We start from the raw sequence: 5,994 nt of genomic DNA, 5'->3' as shown, positions 1-5,994 counted from the left end.
TTATCTTTATTATATATTATATATATTTATATGTATTTTATATATATATAGATGTACAACAACAGAGAAGAAATACAACAAGACGAGAATATCAAGTTAACCCATTAGACACTTTATTAATTAGGCGTACAATCATGGAGCATGCTGGATTTACATAGATCGCTTGATCTGTTACACTATTACACATGACAGTGCAGGCTTCCAGCCTCGCAAAATGCATGTGGATTAATCCAGTGCCTTGCTCAATACAATAGCCAAGCACGCTAAGCCTGTGTGTAGAGCCTGAGCTCGACACACCACAAGCCAAGGGCTCGGGCTCGTATCTGTCTGCAGGGTTATTATCCCAACGCAGGACAGATACGAGCAATTTAATGCTGTCAAACAGCTTAAGTGCTTGGTACAGTCTGAACTGTATTGTAATAGCTTTTACAGCCAAAGAGGGCTCCAAAGTCTGACGAGTCTAAGTAAACCGCGGGAATTAATGCCAAAGGGGGTGGAGTCTATGAGTTCACAGCTGATTTAGCCAAATGATCGACATCCTGAAGGGCGTCATGAAGATTGACACGTATACGTGCAGAGTATACACTGCATAACAAAGGTTTAGATTGTCGTGCTCGACTGACCGGCAAGGTTCCTAACATTAACATGGATAAGCTCACTACAGTCTAGCACGACAATGTAACAGTGGCATAAATTAGCCTACTCTCTCAAAATACTGCGCAGCCAAATGCACAGAGCGGCCGGCCACTCTATAAGTGTCTTACATGCCAATTATGCCCGGGTCGCCGACGACGCTAAATTAGCGATCGTCCGAAAACTACAGGCCGACCGGTGACCAGTAGATGCCAATGGTCGGGGAATACTGTTTATATTCCCTGCTGCAATTACAAGCAGTCGACAATCAGGAGACCAATAAATTAGAGATTTAGAGCATTCCCATGAGTAAATATGCGGTTGTTTTGAGATATAGCAAAGCACTGGACCTGCGACTAACCCGTAAACGTTACAATATTAACAATAAAAGCTACTCGGTAGAAACTGTAGTGTAGGACAAAGTGAAAATACGGTGTGCACAGTTCTGGTTGTTTTATCTTCCAGGTTCAAATCCAACATCTAGTTTTATTACAAGCAAAATCATGTTAGGGCCTATATAACTCCAATAATTATTTTGACATCAACTAGCAAGTCATTCCGTTATTGTTTAAAACATTTAAAGTCAAATCGTACATAGGCCCTACACTCTGAAAATGTTCCTTATATATATTTTTGATACTTTCGGGGAAAGAGTTGCTAAAATATTTATTCTTAAACCTTGTTAAAAGCTAACTGCTATTGAAAACGTTGCAGTAAAAAAATATTGCTACTAAGATTATCATTGCAAATTGTGATAGAGGTAATAATCTCCATATAAAGACCTATATGGCACCTATTAACTCATGAAAACCCTTAGTTATTTTTCAATATCACATCTATTAAGACTGAGTGGATTTACAATCATCAGTGTTTATATAAATATGTTACTGCATGATAATGTAAACAGAAACTCTTTGATTCTGTACAATAGTATGAACCCACATAAAATATTTACTATTTCACATCCGTGTCCATCACGAGTTTTCATTAGAATTTTACACTAGCCATGAGACCAATTTTAAAATTTATATACAGTTTTCGTCTGTAAATTCTACACAAAACCATTTATACATGGTTCGTAAACAATAATCTGTATCATGGTTTTATAAAGAAGCTGATACATTCAAAATAAATAATTAATAGTTCTGTTTGAAACCTTGAACTCAATATTATCTGAGTCTTTTAATCAGGAAACTTGTTGATGTAGGAGTAAACATATAGCATTTGATTTAAAAAAAAGAAATTCCTGATTTAAAAAAAGACTAATGTGATTCAATTAATTTATAAAAAATGGATAAAATTCAAATACTTCGATTTTCTCTGTTTAAAATGAATCATTTTAACATTTTATGTTATGAATAGATTTAACTTTTGAAATAAATACTATTATTATAATTATAATAATTTTAATAAATAGCATTAATTTATTATATTCCTATATATTAAATGGCTGACCTTGAAACATATTAATTTTCTAGAAATCTTTGTAATTTAATTTTAAAGTATAAAGTCAGTTTCTTCTATACTTTTATAAACCTCAGATTGGTTTCTTTAGGTGCAGACAGAGGAAGCGGGGAGGAGCTACTGGATGCCGCTAAGATGGGAGACAGGAGGAGAGTTGAATCCATGTTGGAAAATGGGAAGGTAAATGTTAATTATAGTGACAGTGTCGGATGGACAGCTCTGATGCGTGCTGCTCAGTACGGACGCACAGCAACTGTACGTCTGTTACTTGAAAGTAAACCTGATATAGAACACAGCAACAGTGGCGGCGTGACAGCTCTGATGTTTGCTGCTCGGACTGGACATTTAGACATTGTACATCTCCTGCTTCATGAGAAAGCTGATATAGAACACAGCGACAGTGTCGGCGGGACTGCACTGATGCGTGCTGCTCAGTTTGGAAACACAGACATTGTACATATCCTGCTTAATAGCAATGCTAATATACAACACAGTGACAGAAATGGCTGGACAGCACTGACGCTTGCTGCTCATGATGGACATGCCGAGACGGTGGAGTTGCTGGTGCGCCGCGGTGCTGCCGGCAGTGACCGAGCGTATGACGTCTGCACTGAGGAAGCCTGGAACACAACACTGAACAAGCGACACAGAGAGACGGGTGGGGTTCTGCTTCAGCACCGCCATTTCTCAGATATTCCTGCCGACTGCTACACGGAGGACCGACATGAGCGCCATCTTACAGACAGACGGCAAATTAATAACGTGAGACTTTTAACGGACGTGTTACACTTGCGAGGTTATGGGGAGATAGAGCGTGAGGCTGAGAGTAAACGACTCCTGAAGTCTGTGGGGGAGCTAGTGCAGGAACTGTGTGAAGAGATGCGTGCGACCGACCAGAGATTCGACTGCCAACCAGTTCTTGTCGGCAGCACCGCTAACGGAACCAAGGCCGGCCTGCCGAACGAGTTTGATTTTATGAACGAGCTGAAATATTATTTCGGAAACTGTAAAATTGTTTGGAAAGAAACTGCAGGTGTGCTTGAAGTTCAAGATGAAAACTCACGTTTGTTATCTTCAGCTCAATTAACGGAAGAATTTCGAGGAAATGTATGCCGTGCATTAGCAGCGGTTTTGAAACTCAGACGTCTACCTTTTAAAATATTAAGAGATAAGCTAGTGTGTGAATGGAGTAAAGTTTGCACGACTTTCAACTTGGTTTATTGCGGAGGTGAATTCTATCGAAATCTTTTGATTTCTATTGATTTAACTCCAGCGATTAAAATTAATGGAAAGCCTCCTGGCTCAGAATTACCAACAGATGTAGAATTTTTCACTATTGTCCCAAAAGCAGTAAGTAGCGAGGAAGAAAACTGGAAGCAGTTATGGTCGGTTTGCACTGCTGTTGCGGAGAATGAGGCTATCAGCAAACTAGGTTCAGTTTATAAGCAAGCCGCTATAGTAACAAAAGCTTTTCTCCATGAACACATACATGATCATGGAGATATCATCACTAGCTTATCTAGAGATAGAAATATTATTAATAACATTGCTATTACTGCAATGCGCATATATTACGTAGATGTTCTAAGATTATTTGCCTCAACCTCTTGTCGACCTCATAAGCTCATTGACTCCTACCACATAAAACTGGCGCTGTTACACGTCGCGTTGTCTGCTCCCCCCGATCGCAGCCTGTCTCGTGACGAACAACTGAGAGAAATTCTTGTTACGATGTTTGCTTATATTCAGTCATGCTTTGCCCAGAAAAAAATGTCTCATCCATTCATTAAAAGTATCAACGTTCTTGCAGAAGATTCGAAAAAAACTATTGAAGGCGTACCCACTGTTTATCTGAGGCAGCACTGCGCTGAAGCCTTCACTGCCCGTCTGAACAGCGACAAGCTGATCACTAGCGATGGGCTGATGATGATGGGAGCAGATGATCTGTGGCAGCAGATGCGCGAGTCGATCAGGCCTGGAAGGAGTAACACAGTTGAGCAAATCCAGGATTGGTTTTCGGATGCGTGGAAAATAGTTTGTGAAAGTTGGACATCAGCAGTATCTAGACTAACAGCTTAAAATTACGATTATAATTATTATTGTAAAAATGTTATATCAGTGTGAACGCTCTCGTAAAAACGTGGCGTCAGTGTGAACGCTCTCGTAGAAACGCGGCATCAGTGTGAACGCTCTTATAGAAACGCGGCATCAGTGTGAACGCTCTTATAGAAACGCGGCATCAGTGTGAACGCTCTTATAGAAACGTGACGTCAGTGAACGCTCTCATAGAAACGCGACATCAGTGTGAACGCTCTCATCGAAACGCGGCATCAGTATGAATGCTCTCATCAAAATGCGGAGTCAGTGTGAACGCTGTCATAAAAACGTGACGTCAGTATGAACACTCTCGTTGAAACAGCGCAGTGTGAACGCTCTCATAGAAACGTGACGTCAGTGAACGCTCTCATAGAAACGTGACGTCAGTGAACGCTCTCATAGAAACGCGACATCAGTGTGAACGCTCTGTTAGACACATGGCGTCAGTGTGAACGCTCTTGTAGAAACGTGGCGTCAATGTGAGCGCTGTTTTAGAAACGCGGCATCAGTGTAAACGCTGTCATAGAAACGCGGCATCAGTGTAAACGCTGTCATAGAAACGCGGCATCAGTGTAAACGCTGTCATAGAAACGCGGCATCAGTGTGAACGCTCTCGTAGAAGCGACGTCAGTGTGAACGCTCTCGTAGAAATGTGGCGCCAGTATGAATGCTCTCATGAAAATGCGGAGTTAGTGTGAACGCGGCATCAGTGTGAACGCTCTCGTAGAAACGCGGCGTCAGTGTGAACGCTCTTATAGAAACGTGGCGTCAGTGTGAATGCTCTCGTAGAAATGCAGCGTCAGTGTGAACGCTCTCATCAAAATGCGGAGTCAGTGTGAACGCTGTCAAAGAAACGCGGAGTCAGTGTGAACGCTGTCAAAGAAACGCGGAGTCAGTGTGAACGCTCTCATAGAAACGCCGCGTCAGTGTGAACGCTCTCATAGAAACGCACCTCGGCTGGTATGAATAAACCTTGTCAGCAATAGATGTAGGAATATAATTATATTTCCGTTCTTCTTCCTTTCATAAACGTTTTCTAACTGTGTGCATTCTGTATATTTTGTTGCTGGTAGAAAATGAAGAATTAGCATGTAAATATATGATAGCTGTGATAAGATAATTCTGTTTATGGTAAAATGTGATAATTTTATGGATTACTGCTCGCAGCTGCACAACTGAGACTGTTCTTTAATATCAGAGCAGAAACAGGACTTTCTTTCAACATTCCTGATCTCTGGGTCTTATTTCAACTCTTTACTGTCTCGTCGCATTTAGCATAAATATTGTAGTAAGACAATACAGTCATGCAGAAGACGGGCGAAAACGCACCACCCAACAGAAACAAAGGCATGTAAGGATGAAAGGAGAAAAAATGAAACTGAACTTTCTAAATATGTGTGGATATTAAAAGGACTTAATGTAACATATGACATTAGTTGGAAAACTTTAAAACGTTGTAAGCCATACTCTAATATAACCAAACGATGTAATTTGTGTTTATACGAGAAATACGTTATAATGTGTGAACCAGAAAAGTGCGCTCTGAATAAAAGATCAGCATTATCCTCATCGTGCAGACACAGAAAAAAGTTCTTGCTTAGCACTATTCCCTAGCAATAGTTAAACATGTGATCACCTAGCAATATGAAACAAGCGCGCAAATTGTAACTGCGCGCATTTTAGAACAAATCATTGCTAGGTGACAAGACGCGTAACCATGCAGAGCCGTTAATGTTCCAAAGATGCTAAATTGTTATCACTTGAGTTTTATCACCTGAAGATTGAGGACGTACGTCCTCA

This window comes from Priapulus caudatus, unplaced genomic scaffold (assembly GCF_000485595.1).
Source record: "Priapulus caudatus unplaced genomic scaffold, Priapulus_caudatus-5.0.1 Scaffold2015, whole genome shotgun sequence".
Lineage (NCBI taxonomy): Eukaryota > Metazoa > Priapulida > Priapulimorpha > Priapulimorphida > Priapulidae > Priapulus > Priapulus caudatus.
The sequence above is the reverse complement of the archived record's forward strand: the minus strand, read 5'-3'. Positions refer to the sequence as shown.